We start from the raw sequence: 15,483 nt of genomic DNA on the forward strand, positions 1-15,483 counted from the left end.
AATGATAAACTCATGACATTGAACTTCTTGCAGCACTGCATCCAGGTCCACAGGGCTAGACACCTGGCATTGACCACCATGGCTATCTGCTCCCACTGCCTTCTGAGCATATGTCTTGAGGGCCTCCTGGCCCCCTGCGGATACATGTCATCTCTCCTCCTTTCCGCCCCTCTCCACCAAGGCCTCCAGTGCGTGTTGGAAAACCTTGGAGCCCGCTATCTTCCATGTTGTGCCATTCTTCACTGTTTCCCAGGTCAGATTCAGTTGTAGAATGACTTCCAGCACCTGCTTCAGCCACAATGCACCACCTTTTAAGAGACACCTGCTAGCTTTAAGCAGTGCAGGCTACCCTTAACTGTTGATCAACAACACGATTAGTGCTGCCTGCACACTGAAATCATTGAAATAAGCAGGCAGCAGGAAGTTGGCGTGCTGCCTGCATTACACTGAGCAGACGCATCACGATCCCCACACCTGTTTTCAGGGGTTATCGAACTTAGACCCCTTTGTGTCTACCCTATCAAATCTCTTTATCGTTGTTAACACAACCCATCAGAAGAGATGGACAGAAAGCTCTGCAGGACAAACATTGGCCTCTGCACTTGAATTCCCACTACGTGCTGCCAGCACACGAAGCTCTGTGCTGGGAGTGCTAACTCATAACATTTATCCCACATCCTGTAACACTATAGCTGCTCAACACTAAATCTCCTTCATGGTTGGCTCTACTTCCCATTTCTTCTCTGAAAATATTGTAAATAAAATATGACGAAGAAATTCCAGTGAATGAATGAAAGCATGAATAGAGGGAGATTGTCTGTGTTTTAAATACAAACCAAAGGTTAAGCAATTCAAATGAAATACTTTAAAGATAGTATTGGTAGCAAACTGTAAAGATGCATTCCACCTACAAAACCAACAAAATATCCTGTTGTTCACAAAACATAGAAACAAAGAAGCATAGAAAATAGATGCAGGAGTAGGCCATTCGGCCCGTCAAGCCTGCATCACCATTCAATAAGATCATGGCTGATCATTCACCTCAGTACCCTTTTCCTGCTTTCTCTCCATACCCCTTGATTCCTTTAGCCGTAAGGGCCATATCTAACTCCCTCTTGAAAATATCCAATGAACTGGCATCAACAACTCTCTGCGGTAGAGAATTCCACAGGTTCACAACTCTCTGAGTGAAGAAGTTTCTCCTTATCTCGGTCCTAAATGGCTTACTCCTTATCCTTAGAGTGTGACCCCTGGTTCTGGACTTCCCCAACATGGGGAACATTCTTCCTGCATCTAACCTGTCCAATCCCGTCAGAATTTTATATGTTTCTATGAGATTCCCTCTCATTCTTCTAAACTCCAGTGAATACAGGCCCAGTCGATCCAGTCTCTCCTCATATGTCAGTCCTGCCATCCCGGGAATCAGTCTGGTGAACCTTCGCTGCACTCCCTCAATAGCAAGAATGTCCTTTCTCAGATTAGGAGACCAAAACTGAACACAATATTCCAGGTGAGGCCTCATCAAGGCCCTGTACAACTAAGACCTCCCTGCCCCTAAACTCAAATCCCCTAGCTATGAAGGCCAACATGCCATTTGCCTTCTTCACTGCCTGCTGTACCTGCATGCCAACTTTTAATGACTGATGTACCATGACACCCAGGTCTCGTTGCACCTCCCATTTTCCTAATCTGCCGCCATTCAGATAATATTCTGCCTTCAAGTTTTTGCCACCAAAGTGGATAACCTCACATTTATCCACATTATACTGCATCTGCCATACATTTGCCCACTCACCTAACCTGTCCAAATCACCCTGCAGCCTCTTAGCATCTTCCTCACAGCTCACACCGCCACCCAGCTTAGTGTCATCTGCAAACTTGGAGATATTACATTCAATTCCTTCATCTAAATCATTAACGTATATTGTAAATAGTTGAGGTCCCAGCAGTGAGCCCTGCGGCACCCTACTAGTCCCTGCCTGCCATTCTGAAAAGGCCCCATTTATCCCGACTCTCTGCTTCCTGTCTGCCAACCAATTCTCTATCCACGTCAATACATTACCCCCAATAACATGTGCTTTAATTTTGCACAACAATCTCTTGTGTGGGACCTTGTCAAAAGCTTTTTGAAAGTCCAAATACACCACATCCACTAGTTCTCCCTTGTCCACTCTACCAGTTACATCCGCAAAAAATTCTAGAAGATTTGTCAAGCACGATTTCCCTTTCACAAACCATGCTGACTTGGACCAATCCTTTCACTGCTTTCCAAATGCGCTGCTATTTCATCTTTAATAATTGATTCCAACATTTTCCCCACTACTGATGTCAGGCTAACTGGTCTATAATTACCCATTTTCTCTCTCCCTCTTTTTTTAAAAAGTGGTGTTACATTAGCTCCCCTCCAGTCCATAGAAACAGTGCATTGCAACCAGTAAGAAAAATCCCTCTGGAAAAGGTAAACAAGAAGAGATCTTTCAGCTTCTTTTTCTCTGCTGTAAAATATGCTTAAAACCACAACGTAGTTAAACTCCCGGGTTGAGCAAGGGCTCTGCCTGCCATTGTTTAGAACAGGTCATCAATAAAATAAATAATGGAGATAAAAAGTGAAACTGCGAAGGTCAGAAACTCGAAAATAAAAGCAGAAAATAGTGTAAACTGCACAGCAGGTCAGCCAGCACCTGAAAGGGAAAAGACAGCTTAAGGTTTCCGGTGAGACTTGACAGCAGAAACATTAACCAGAACATTCTCAATCAAAAATAATCCGTTTTTTTCTTTCTGATACTGGATAATCTGCTGTGTACTTCCAGCAATGTTTCTATTTTTTGTGCAGTGCTGTGGATATTGGGGCGAAATTGATGAAGGCCCCAACCCGCCCAAGTGCCACCCAAAGGACCGCCGATGGCCGTTGAGGTACCTGATGGTACTTTGGGCGGGGTTTTCATCAAAAAGGTCCTTGAAAGGGCGGTGGGTGGCAAAAGAGGGACTTACACGCCAATCTGAGCGGCAGCTGGCGGGAGCTCCCAATCTCGACAGCAAAGGCGCTTGCTGCCCAAGTGCCGCCGAGGATGGAGTTGGGCCCACGGAGGGTCGAAGACCTGAAAAGGAAAATCATCAAAAAAAACATTGGAACACCTTCAGGTTGTAACAACCCGTGAAATGTATCCCCCCATCTCCTTTTTTCCTGACTTTGGCACTCGTGGAATGGATGTTCTTTGGGGGCACCCAAACCGGGAAAATCGAAGCTTATGTCCCTTGTGGAGGTGAGCATTGCTTATTTTGACAACCATGAACCGTATGGATGCTACAATTCAAGAAGGGAAATCAGGGATGCTGCCACACTCTTCAGTACACGTTTTTCTACAATCACACATTAAAAAAAAGTAGCAAATCTTTAGATATTTCATACAATCGTAGACTGTAACAGCACGGGAACAGGCCATTCGGCTCATCAGGACGACACTGGCGTTTTTTTCTCCACAAGTAAACAGCCAGGGTTTTCTGCTGCTGTGCTCACGGGTTTGTGATTTCCTGTCCATTCACTTATAATGGGCCCGAATTTGCCCAGAAGTTGCTCCGTTTTTTTGTGGAGCAACTTGATTTTTCTGGAGTATCTTAAAAATCCCCATTCTGCACATTTACTTTGCGCCAGTGTAAGTGAGTTAGTTAGGATTTTTTTTAGTTTAGTTCTTTTTTCAAAAGGGGGCGTTACCAGCCACCTACGCCTGTTTTGGCCATTTAAGCCAGTTTGGACAGCTAAAAGTTGCTCCAAACTAACTTAGGCCAGCGTATGTGGCCACTTGTGGCCGCACAGAAAACCATTGCAGAGAGTTAAGAAATCAGAGCAGGTAGCCAGAGATGGAGGGGGGGGGGTGGGTGTTGGGAAGCACAGAGGACCTTGCAAAGCACTAAACACCTTCACAACAGCATTCAAGAAGCATAAAAACCATCAATAATAAATAAAAAATAAATAAATAAATAATAAAAAATAAAACTTACGTCCTACCTTCATATCAAAACTCTCCTCCTCTCCCCACTCTCATCAAAACAATGCACAACCATCAATAAATAAAAAATAAAACTCAAGTCCTACCTGGCCGGGGAAGTCAACGGGCCAGGCCGGCCGGTGCGGGAGGCCACTCGGCTGGGGATAGGGGCGGGAGAACGCACCGACTCGAGAACGCACCGGGAAGCCCTTCAGCCAGGGCTAGGGGCGGGAGAATGCACCGACTCTCTCTCCAAGGGACTTCACTTCACTTCTCCGAGGGACTTCACTGCACTTCTCCGAGGGACTTCGCCGAGGACTGGACTTCTCCGAGGACTGGACTTCTCTGATGGACTTCTCCGAGGACTTCTCCAAGGGACCTCCAGCTGGGGGCAGGAGCAGCCGGCACTGTTTTTCGCACAGGGCCCTAGCTCCGCCCCTAATGGACAGACCATGGGGGGCCACAGAGCAGGGAGAATACGGAGCTACATTTTCGGTGCCGTTTTGGGAGCAGAAAGTCGGTGCACCTCAGGTGCGCTGAAAAAATCGGAGGGCCAAATTTGGGCCCAACGGGTGGAAAATCACAGACTGCCAAGCATAGGAGCAGGAAAGCCTGATCGCCTAATCTAATTCCACTCTGCTGCTTGCTCCCCATGCCATTCCTCTTTTACAAGCAACTATCTCATTCCCTTTAAAAAATAAATTAGCTCTGCCTCAACAATGGTTTGTGGCAAAGAAATCCCCCTTCTAAACAAATTTTCTGCAATGGAGATATTGGCGATGATTGCCATAAATTAAATCATTGTGCTCCTTGATCCTCCAGTGGCGAATTCGCACCACAATTTTCTGGAAAAATAATAATACGTCACAGTGAACATAACGATGGATCGGACTGGTGCAGCCAATGTCTGATACACATCCAAGGTACCGGGTCCAGATACAGAATGAAACAACAGGTTATTTAACGTGGAGATAGGTCACAGTTTGTCAGACAGAATATCCAGGTTGGATTTAATGTAATTGCTGAGCTTGTACTGAAACAGTATGAATATATAAATCAGCGTTAACAAGAGACCTAGATGCAAAGAGTTGTCTCCCAAACTGCGTGGGATCCCTAGCCAAACTGGTTGTAATCTATGCGCACAAACTCAATAAAAATTAATATAAAAATAATTTAAGTCAGGGGAAAATCAGGCTGCTTTTAAAAATTCTTATCAACAAAATCACAGACTCCATAATCACGAGTTACAGTTTTAGGGTTTCTTGACTCTTTTCATACTCTAGATATCTTTTAGATTACTCCTGTGAGTATGTCCAAGCTCAATATACCCCCACGCGTATAAAAAATGTCCGGCTATCCAGGTAAATTCATAGCATGCCCAAGGAACAAATAGAGAACGCTCTTCAGTTCATGTTAGCTACTGGTTCTATCACGTCTTGTCTTCGCAAGGTGACAGAATAACACTACACTAGAGTTTAACTGCCAAAGAAATTTATTATACAGTAAAAAAAAAGTGAATAGTAGCAGTAACACAGCATATATTTTTATAGTCGTTATTAAGCTTAGCTAGTTCCTTGTGCAGTAAAATAAATAACAAATTGCTTGCAATTGCTGTAGTAAACCATGATACAAGTAATATTCTTACGTAGCAGTCCTTTTTCTTTTATCGCTGTCCACAGAACCTGTGTGGCCTTACTATTGCTCTTTAAAAGCTTCAGACAGACCCTGATTTGAATAAGACAGGTTGATAAAGTGCTTCAAAAAAGTGATTGGGAGCAAACAGATTTAAATAACTGACTTTTTTAAAAGCTGCCAATCAAATTTGAGCAATTCCCACAAAATGCATGTTTTTGCACCTTTCTTGGATATCAGTATTAGAAAAAAAACTACTAATTTTACAACAATTGTATCAAGATATGATTTCTGTGAGTAAAGCTGTTTTTTAAATCCCTTGGGTTCGATTTTCGGTTCACTGCTGCCTCTGGTTTCGCCCCAGAGGGGCGATAATATCGGCGGAAAGCATTTCCGGCGGGCAGCCAGCTTCCAGTGCCCCGCCAGGACATTCCGTGCCGGATTTGCGGGGACACGGAACAGAACCGCCCGTGAGGCGAACCGGTGTGCAATGCCCCTAGTTGCGACACCGGTTCGAAATTTGAAACTTGCCTGATCCGTAGCAATCCATAGTGCACCCTTGTGGGACCGCCTGTGAAAGCTGGAAGTCCGAGCTGTTGTGGCCGCAGTGAGGGAAGGAATGTCTACCTGAAGTAAGTGTGATTGTTTTTTTATTTTTATTTTTGCGATTCATGTGGGTATGGTGTCAGTAAAGTATTGGGAGTGTTTTTGGTGGGGTTTTTCCAGATATTTTTTTCCACAGATGCCTCGCTTAGGGCGCTCCAAAGCCAGCTGTTTATGTCGGGATTTTCATTTGCTCATCCGGTCGAGCACCCTACAAGAGGTGTGTAGCGTCGGCTCCACACTCAGGGCCCAGCTGGTGAATTTTGGGCTGGAGACGCAAAACATCTGGCCTATATGTGACTCCAGGCCCACAGGAATGTGGTTGACTCTTCACTGCCTGTTGTAATGGCTGAGCAAGCCACGCAGTTGTACCGCTACGAAAAGCAATAACAAGGATTAAACTGGACGGATCACCAGCTTCGGACACGACAATGGCACACCGAGCTCAGTCAACCCTGCAAAGTGTTCCTCACTAATATCTGGGGACTTGGTGAGAAAATCTGGGGAAAATTGGGTGAGCTGTCCCACAGACAAGTCAAACAGCTGCCTGACATAGCCATACTCACAGAATCATACCTTTCAGCCAATGTCCCAGACTCCTCCATCACCATCCCTGGGTATCTCATGTCCCATCAGCAGGACAGACCCACAAGAGGTGGCGGCACAGTGGTGTACAGTCGTGAGGGAGAGGGCCTGGGAATACTCAACATTGACTCCGGACTGCAGGAAGTCTCATGGATTCAGGTCAAGCATCGGCAAGGAAACCTGCTGATTACCACCTCCCGCCCTCCGTCACCTGATGAATTAGTACTACTCCGTGTTGACCACCACTTAGAAGAAACACTGAGAGTAGCAAGGGCACAGAATGTACTCTGGATGGGGGACTTCAATGTCCATCACCAAGAGTGGCTCGGTAGCACCATAACATAAGAATATAAGAAACAGGAGCAGGAATAGGGCATTTGGCCCCTTGAGCTTGCTCCGCCATTCAATAAGATCATTGCTGATCTGATCCTAGTCTCAACTCCACTTCCCCGCCCGCTCCCTATAAACCTTGACTCCATTATCATTCAAACATCTGTTTATCTCCACCTTAAATATATTCAATGAACCAGCCTCCACCGCTCTCTGGGGCAGAGAATTCCAAAGATTCACGACCCTCTGAGAGAAGAAATTCCTCCTCATTTCTGCCTCAAATGGGTGACCCCTTATTCTGAAACTATGCCCCCTAGTTCTAGATTTCCCCCATGAGGGGAAATATCCTCTCTGCATCTACCCTGTCAAGCCCCCTCAGAATCTTATCTGTTTCAATAAGATCGCCTCTCATTCTTCTAAATTGCAATGCGTATAGGCCTAACCTGCTCAACCTTTTTTCATATGACAACCATTTCATCTCAGGAATCAACCACGTGAACCTTCTCTGAACTGCCTCCAATGCAAGTATATCCTTCCTTAAATAAGGAGACCAAAACTGTACGCAAATGTGGTCTTACCAATGCCCTGTACAGTTGAAGCAGGACTTCCCTGCTTTTATACTCCACCCGCCGCCTTGCAATAAAGGCCAACATTCCATTTGCCTTCCTGATTACTTGCTGTGCCTGCATGCTAACTTTTTTTGTTTCATGTATAAGAACCCCCAGATTCCTCTGTACTGCAGAATTTGTAATCTCTCCCATTTAAATTATAATTTGCTTTTTTATTTTTTGTACCAAAGTGGACAACGTCACATTTTCTTACATTATACTCCATCTGCAAAATGTTTGTCCACTCATTTAGCCTACCTATATCCCTTTGCAGATTATTTGCCAGCTCCTTACAGCTTGCTTTCCCACCCATCTTTGGTATCATCAGCAAATTTGGCTACATTACACTCGGTCCCTTCATCCAAGTCATTAATATAAATTGTAAATAGTTGAGGCCCCAGCATTGATCCCTGATTTTACGTCCATAATAAAGAAATGTGATTGAGTATTGTAGACGTGAGTAAGTGTGACCTTAGTCTCTTTATTCTAACTCCAGAGTGTTGGTACAGCATGGGAGGCCTGCTTATATACAGTGCTCCCAAGGGATGCTGGTATCCCTTGGGACTCCAACAGATACGCCCTCTGGTGGCGGTAGAATGCTGGTTACATAGGATTGCATACATAACATTACACCCTCCCAAAGTCAATAGTACACTTATTTACAGGGTGAGACAATCTGGGGCTTTTCGCTCCCAAGTCGATCGTCTCGGAATAAATGCAGGTGCAGGTGAGTTGGTTGGTTCTTTGTTGGGCTGCTGCGCAGCTGGCCTTGCTGGGCTGCTGGGGATGATGGGTTCAGCTTGTTGGTCAACCATGATGTCGGTTGCCACTTGTGTGTATGTCGGAGGGTCAAAGTTGATGGTGTCCTCTTCAGGTTGCTCGTGGCTGTCTGTGAATCACAGTTTGGTTTGGTCCAAATGCTTTCTGCAAGTTAGTCCATTTGCGAGTTTGACCTGAAACACCTTACTCCCTTTTTTGGCTATAGTTGAGTACAAATACAAGGTCATTGACTTCAATATCGCGTGACAAATTTGCTCGATAATTGGCATCACGGAGACATGGCTCCAGGGTGACCAAGGCTGGGAACTCAACATCCAGGGGTATTCAACATTCAGGAAGGATAGACAGAAAGGAAAAGGAGCTTTGTTGGTTAAAGAGGAACTTAACGTTGTTGGTTAAAGAGGAAATTAACGCAATAGTAAGGAAGGTCGTTAGCTTGGATGATGTGGAATCAGTATGGGTGGAGCTGCGGAATACCAAAGGCAGGAAAACGCTAATGGGAGTTGTGTACAGATCATCCAACAGTAGTAGTGAGGTTGGGAACAGCATCAAACAAGAAATTAGGGATGCGTGCAATAAAGGTACAGCAGTTATCATGGGCGACTTTAATCTACAAATAGATTGGGCTAACCAAACTGATAGTAATACGGTGGAGGAGGATTTCCTGGAGTGTATTAGGGATGGTTTTCTAGACCAATATGTCGAGGAACCAACTAGAGGGCTGGCCATCCTAGACTGGGTGATGTGTAATGAGAAAGGACTAATTAGCAATCTTGTTGTGTGAGGCCCCTTGGGGAAGAGTGACCATAATAGGGTAGAATAATTCTGAGACTAGGGTCTTGAATTTAAGGAAAGGTAACTTCGATGGTATGAGACGTGAAATGGCTAGAATAGACAAACGAATGCTACTTAAAGGGTTGACGGTGGATAGGCAATGGCAGACATTTAAAGATCACATGGATGAGCTTCAACAATTGTACATCCCTGTCTGCAGTAAAAATAAAACGGGGAAGGTGGCTCAACCGTGACTAACAAGAGAAATTAAGGATAGTGTTAAATCCAAGGAAGAGGCATATAAATTGGCCAGAAAATACAGCAAACCTGAGGACTGGGAGAAATTTAAAATTCAGCAGAGGAGGACAAAGGGTTTAATTAGGAGGGGGAAAATAGAGTATGAGAGAAAGCTTGCCGGGAACATAAAAACTGACTGGAAAAGATTCCATAGATATGTGAAGAGAAAAAGATTAGTGAAGACAAATGTAGGTCCCTTGCAGTTAGATTCAGGTGAAGTAATAATGGGGAACAAAGAAATGGCAGAGCAGTTGAACAAATACTTTGGTTCTGTCTTCACGAAGGAAGACACAAATAACCTTCCGGAAGTACTAGGGACCGAGGGTCCAGTGAGAAGGAGGAACTGAAGGATATTCTTATAAGGCGGGAAATTGTGTTAGGGAAATTGATGGGATTGAAGGCCAAATAATCCCCGGGGCCTGATAGTCTGCATCCCAAAGTACTTAAGGAAGTGGATGCATTGGTGATCATTTTCCAACAGTCGATCGACTCTGGATCAGTTCCTATGGACTGGAGGGTAGCTAATGTAACACCACTTTTTAAAAAGGAGGGAGAGAGAAAACAGGTAATTATAGACCGGTTAGCCTGACATCAGTGTTGGGGAAAATGTTGGAATCAATGACTAAAGATGAAATCGCAGCGCATTTGAAAGCAGTGACAGGATTGGTCCAAGTCAGCATGGATCTATGAAGGGAAATCATGCTTGACAAATCTTTTAGAATTTTTTGAGGATGTAACTAGTAGAGTGGACAGGGGAGAACCAGTGGGATGTGGTGTATTTGGACTTTCAAAAGGCTTTTGACAAGGTCCCACACAAGAGATTGGTGTACAAAGTTGGGGGTAATGTATTGACGTGGATAGAGAACTGATTGGCAGACAGGAAGCAGAGAGTCGAGATAAACGGGTCCTTTTCAGAATGGCAGGCAGTGACTAGTGGGGTGCCGCAGAGCTCAGTGCTGGGACCCCAGCTATTTACATTGTACATTAATGATTTAGATGAAGGAATTGAATGTAATATCTCCAAGTTTGCAGATGACACTAAGCTGGGTGGCAATGTGTGCTGTGAGGAGGATACTAAGGTGACTTGGACAGGTTAGGTGAGTGGGCCAATGCATGGCAGATGCAATATAATGTGGATAAATGTGAGGTTATCCATTTTGGGGGCAAAGACACGAAGGCAGAATATTATCTGAATGGTGGCAGATTAGGAAAAGGGGAGGTGCAACGAGACTTGGGTGTCATGGTGCATCAGTCATTGAAAGTTGGCATGCAGGTACAGCAGGCGGTAAAGAAGGCAAAGGGTATGTTGGCCTTCATAGCTAGGGGATTTGAGTATAGCAGCAGGGAGGTCTTACTGCAGTTGTACAGGGCCTTGGTGAGGCCTCACCTGGAATATTGTGTTCAGTTTTGGTCTCCTAATCTGAGGAAGGAAGTTCTTGCTATTGAGCGAGTGCAGTGAAGATTCACCAAACTGATTCCCGGGATGGCGGGACTGACATATGAGGAGAGATTGGATCGACTGAGCCTGTATTCACTGGAGTTTAGAAGGATGAGAGGGGTATCATAGAATCATTTAAAATTCTGACGGGACTGGACAGGTTAGATGCAGGAAGAATGTTCCTGATGTTGGGAAGTCCAGGACCAGGGGACACAGTCTAAGGATAAGGGGTAAGCCATTTAGGACTGAGATGAGGAGAAACTTCTTCACTCAGAGAGTTGTTAACCTGTGGAATTCCCTACCGTAGAGTTGTTGAGGCCAGTTCATTGGATATATTCAAGAGGGAGTTAGATATGGTCCTTAGGGCTAAAGGGATCAAGGGGTATGGAGAGAAAGCAGGAATGGGGTACTGAGGTGAATGATCAGCCATGATCTTATTGCATGGTGGTGCAGGCTCGAAGAGCCGAATGGCCTACTCCTGCACCTATTTTCTATGTTTCTATGTTTCTACATGCTTTGTTGATGCCGCCTGCCCTCAACGTGATCATGGAGATCAGGGTGGATGAGAGAAAGCTTTGTTTTGAGCGACGTTTTCATGAGCAGCTCGGCTGGGGGAACCCTGGTGAGCGAGTGGGGTCTGGTGCGGTAGCTGAACAGGACTCAGGACAGGTGGGTCTGCAGGAAGCCTTCCGACATGCGTTTCAAGCTTTGCTTGATGGTTTGGACTGCCAGTTCTGCTTGGCTGTTGGACGCGGGCTTGAACGGGGCAGATGTGACGTGCTTGATTCCATTGCGGGTCATGAATGGGCAAATGCATGGCAGATGCAGTATAATGTGGATAAATGTGAGGTTATCCATTTTGGAGGCAAAAACACGAAGGCAGAATATTATCTGGATGGCGGCAGATTAGGAAAAGGGGAGGCGCAATAAGACCTGGGTGTCATGGTACATCAGTCACTGAAAGTGGGCATGCAGGTACAGCAGGCGGTGAAGAAGGCAAATGGTATGTTGGCCTTCATAGTTAGGGGATTTGAGTATAGGAGCAGGGAGGCCTTACTGCAGTTGTACAGGGCCTGAGTGAGACCTCACCTGGAATATTGTGTTCAGGTTTGGTCTCCTAATCTGAGGAAGGACGTTCTTGCTATTGAGGGAGTGCAGCGAAGGTTCACCAGACTGATTCCAGGGATGGCTGGACTGTCATATGAGGAGGGACTGGATCAACTGGGCCTTTATACACTGGAGTTTAGAAGGATGAAAGGGGATCTCATAGAAACTTATAAGGTTCTGACGGGACTGGACAGCTTAGATGCAGGAAGAATGTTCCCGGTGTTGGGGAAGTCCAGAACCAGGGGACACAGTCTTAGGATAAGGGGTAGGCCATTTAGGACTGAGATGAGGAGAAACTTCTTCACTCAGAGAGTTGTTAACTTATGAAATTCCCTGCGGCAGAGAGTTGTTGATGCGAGTTCATTGAATATATTCAAGAGGGAGTTAGATATGGCCCTTACGGCTAAGGGGATCAAGGGGTATGGAGAGAAAGCATGAAAGGGGTACTGAGGGAATGATCAGCCATGATCTTATTGAATGGCGGTGCAGGCTCGAATGGCCTACTTCTGCACCTATTTTCTATGTTTCTATGAATTTCTTTATTTCAGCGCTGGTGAAGCACGGCGCGTTGTCGCTGACAAAGACGTCAGGCAGGCCGTGCGTGGAAAACATGGCTTGTAGGTTTTCGATGGTGGCAGTGGATGTGCTTACAGACGTTATTACACATTCAATCCACTTAGAATGAGCATCCACAACAACCAAGAACATTTTGCTGAGAAACGGGCTAGCGAAGTCAATGTGGATCCTAGACCACGGTTTGGAGGGCCATGACCACAAACTTAGCGGTGCCTCCCTGGATGCATTGTTCAGTTGAGAACAAGTGTTGCATTGGCACACGCAAGACTCCAAATCTGAGTCGATGCCGGGCCACCACACTTGGGATCTGGCTACAGCTTTCATCATTATTATGCCTGGGTGGGTACTGTGTAGGTCGCTTATGAACGTTTCCCTGCCTTTCTTGGGCAAAACCACGCGATTACCCCACAAAAGACAGACCGCCTGTATGGACATTTCATCTTTGCGCTGCTTGCACGGCTTGATCTCTTCATGCTTCTCCGCTGGGATGCTGGACCAGTTCCCATGGAGGATACAGTTTCTTACAAGGGACAGTAAAGGATCCTGGCTGGTCCAGGTCCTGATCTGGCGGGCCGTAACGGGTGACTTTTCATTTTCAAATGCATCCATCAACAAGAGCAAGTCTGCAGGCTGTACCATTTCCACCCCAGTGGTGGGCAATGGTAGCCGACTGAGGGCATCAGCACAGTTCTCTGTGCCTGGCCTGTGGCGAATTACATAGTTATATGCAGACAGCGTGAGCGCCCATCTTTGGATGCGAGCAGAGGCATTGGTATTGATACCTTTGCTCTCTGAGAATAGCGATATGAGCAGCTTATGGTCAGTTTCTAACTCGAACTTAAGCCCAAACAGATACTGATGCATTTTTTTTACCCTGTAAATGCATGCCAGAGCTTCTTTTTCAATTATGCTGTCGGCCCTTTCAACCTTGGACAAGCTCCTGGATGCATAAGCGCCCGGTTGCAATGTTCCCGATTCGTTTGCTTGTTGTAACACACACCCGACCCCGTAAGAAGACGCATCGCAAGCTAGCACTAAACATTTACAAGGATCATACAAGACAAGCAGTTTGTTGGAACATAACAGATTTCGGGCTTTCTCAAAAGCTGTCTCTTGTGATTTCCCCCATACCCAGTCATCTCCCTTGCGTAGCAACACATGTCGAGGTTCCAGCAAGGTGCTTAAACCGGGTAGGAAATTACCAAAATAATTGAGGAGTCCCAGGAATGACCGCAGCTCCAGCACGTTCTGTGGTCTCGGTGCATTCTTGATGGCCTCCGTCTTGGCGTCGGTGGGTCTGATGCCGTCTGCCGCGATGCTTCTCCCTAAGAACTCAACCATTGGCGCCAGGAAAACACACTCCGAGCGTTTCAACCTGAGTCCCACACAATCTATCCGACTTAGAACCTCTTCTAGGTTCCTCAAGTGTTCGATGGTGTCCCGACCTGTGACCAGTATGTCGCCCTGGAAAACCGCTGTTAGCAGACTCTCCATGTTCCTTTGAAAAATAGCCGCGGCCGATCGAATCCCAAACGGGCATCTATTGTAGATGAACAGATCTTTGTGCGTGTTGATGCAAGGGAGGCCTTTCGAAGGTTCCGCCAACTCCTGCATCATGTAGGCCGAGGTCAGGTCCAAATTGGTGAGAGTTGGGATAAACGGGTCCTTTTCAGAATAGCAGGCAGTGACTAGTGGAGTGCCGCAGGGCTCAGTGCTGGGAGCCGAGCTATTTACAATATACATCAATGATTTGGATGAAGGAATTTAGTGTAATATCTCCAAGTTTGCAGATGACACTGAACTGGGTGGCGGTGTGAGCTGTGAGCGGGACGCTAAGAGGCTGCAGGGTGACTTGGGCAGGTTAGGTGAGTGGGCAAGTGCATGGCAGATGCAGTATAAGGTAGATAAATGTGAGGTTATCCACTTTGGGGCAAAAACGCGAAGACAGAATATTATCTGAATGGCGGCAGATTAGGAAAAGGGAGGTGCAACGAGACATGGGTGTCATGGTTCATCAGTCATTGAAAGTTGGCATACAGGTACAGCAGGCGGTGAAGAAGGCAAATGGTATGTTGGCCTTCATAGTTAAAGGATTTGAGTATTGGAGCAGGGAGGTCTTACTGCAGTTGTACAGGGCTTTGGTGAGGCCTCAACTGGAATATTGTGTTCAGTTTTGGTCTCCTAATCTGAGGAAGGAAGTTCTTGCTATTGAGCGAGTGCAGCGAAGGTTCACCAGACTGATTCCAGGGATGGCTGGGCCTTTATACACTGGAGTTTAGAATGATGAGTGGGGATCTCATAGAAACATATAAGATTCTGACGGGATGGGACAGGTTAGATGCGGGTAGAATGTTCCCGATGTTGGGGAAATCCAGAACCAGGGGACACAGTCTTAGGATAAGGGGTAGGCCATTTAGGACTGAGATGAGGAGAAACTTCTTCACTCAGAGAGTTGTTGACCTGTGGAATTCCCTGCTGCAGAGAGTTGTTGATGCCAGTTCATTGGATATATTCAAGAGGGATTTAGATATGGCCCTTACGGCTAAGGGGATCAAGGGGTATGGAGAGAAAGCAGGAAAGGGGTACTGAGGGAATGATCAGCCATGATCTTATTGAATGGTGGTGCAGGCTCGAAGGGCCGAATGTCCTACTCCTGCACCTATTTTCTATGTCTATGTTTCTATGTCTTCCCTCCTGCCAGCGTCACAAATAGGTCATCTGCCTTGGGTAGCGGGTACTGGACCTGCAGCGAAAAATGGTTAATCGT

At 45.9% G+C, this 15,483-nt stretch overlaps 1 protein-coding gene and 1 long non-coding RNA gene across 2 annotated transcripts in view; one reads left to right on the top strand and one right to left on the bottom strand.

Annotated features, from left to right (window-relative positions):
* pou6f2 (POU class 6 homeobox 2) overlaps nucleotides 1-15,483 on the bottom strand; it is an 868,195-nt gene that overhangs the window by 603,835 nt on the left and 248,877 nt on the right. The gene's annotated exons all lie outside the window — the stretch shown is intronic.
* LOC139259020 (uncharacterized) overlaps nucleotides 6,156-15,483 on the top strand; it is a 38,282-nt gene continuing 28,954 nt past the window's right edge. The window contains exon 1 of the long non-coding RNA XR_011592384.1: nucleotides 6,156-6,250. This is a non-coding gene — a long non-coding RNA (uncharacterized lncRNA). The remainder of the gene's footprint in view (nucleotides 6,251-15,483) is intronic.

Source organism: Pristiophorus japonicus, chromosome 1 (assembly GCF_044704955.1).
Source record: "Pristiophorus japonicus isolate sPriJap1 chromosome 1, sPriJap1.hap1, whole genome shotgun sequence".
NCBI lineage: Eukaryota > Metazoa > Chordata > Chondrichthyes > Pristiophoridae > Pristiophorus > Pristiophorus japonicus.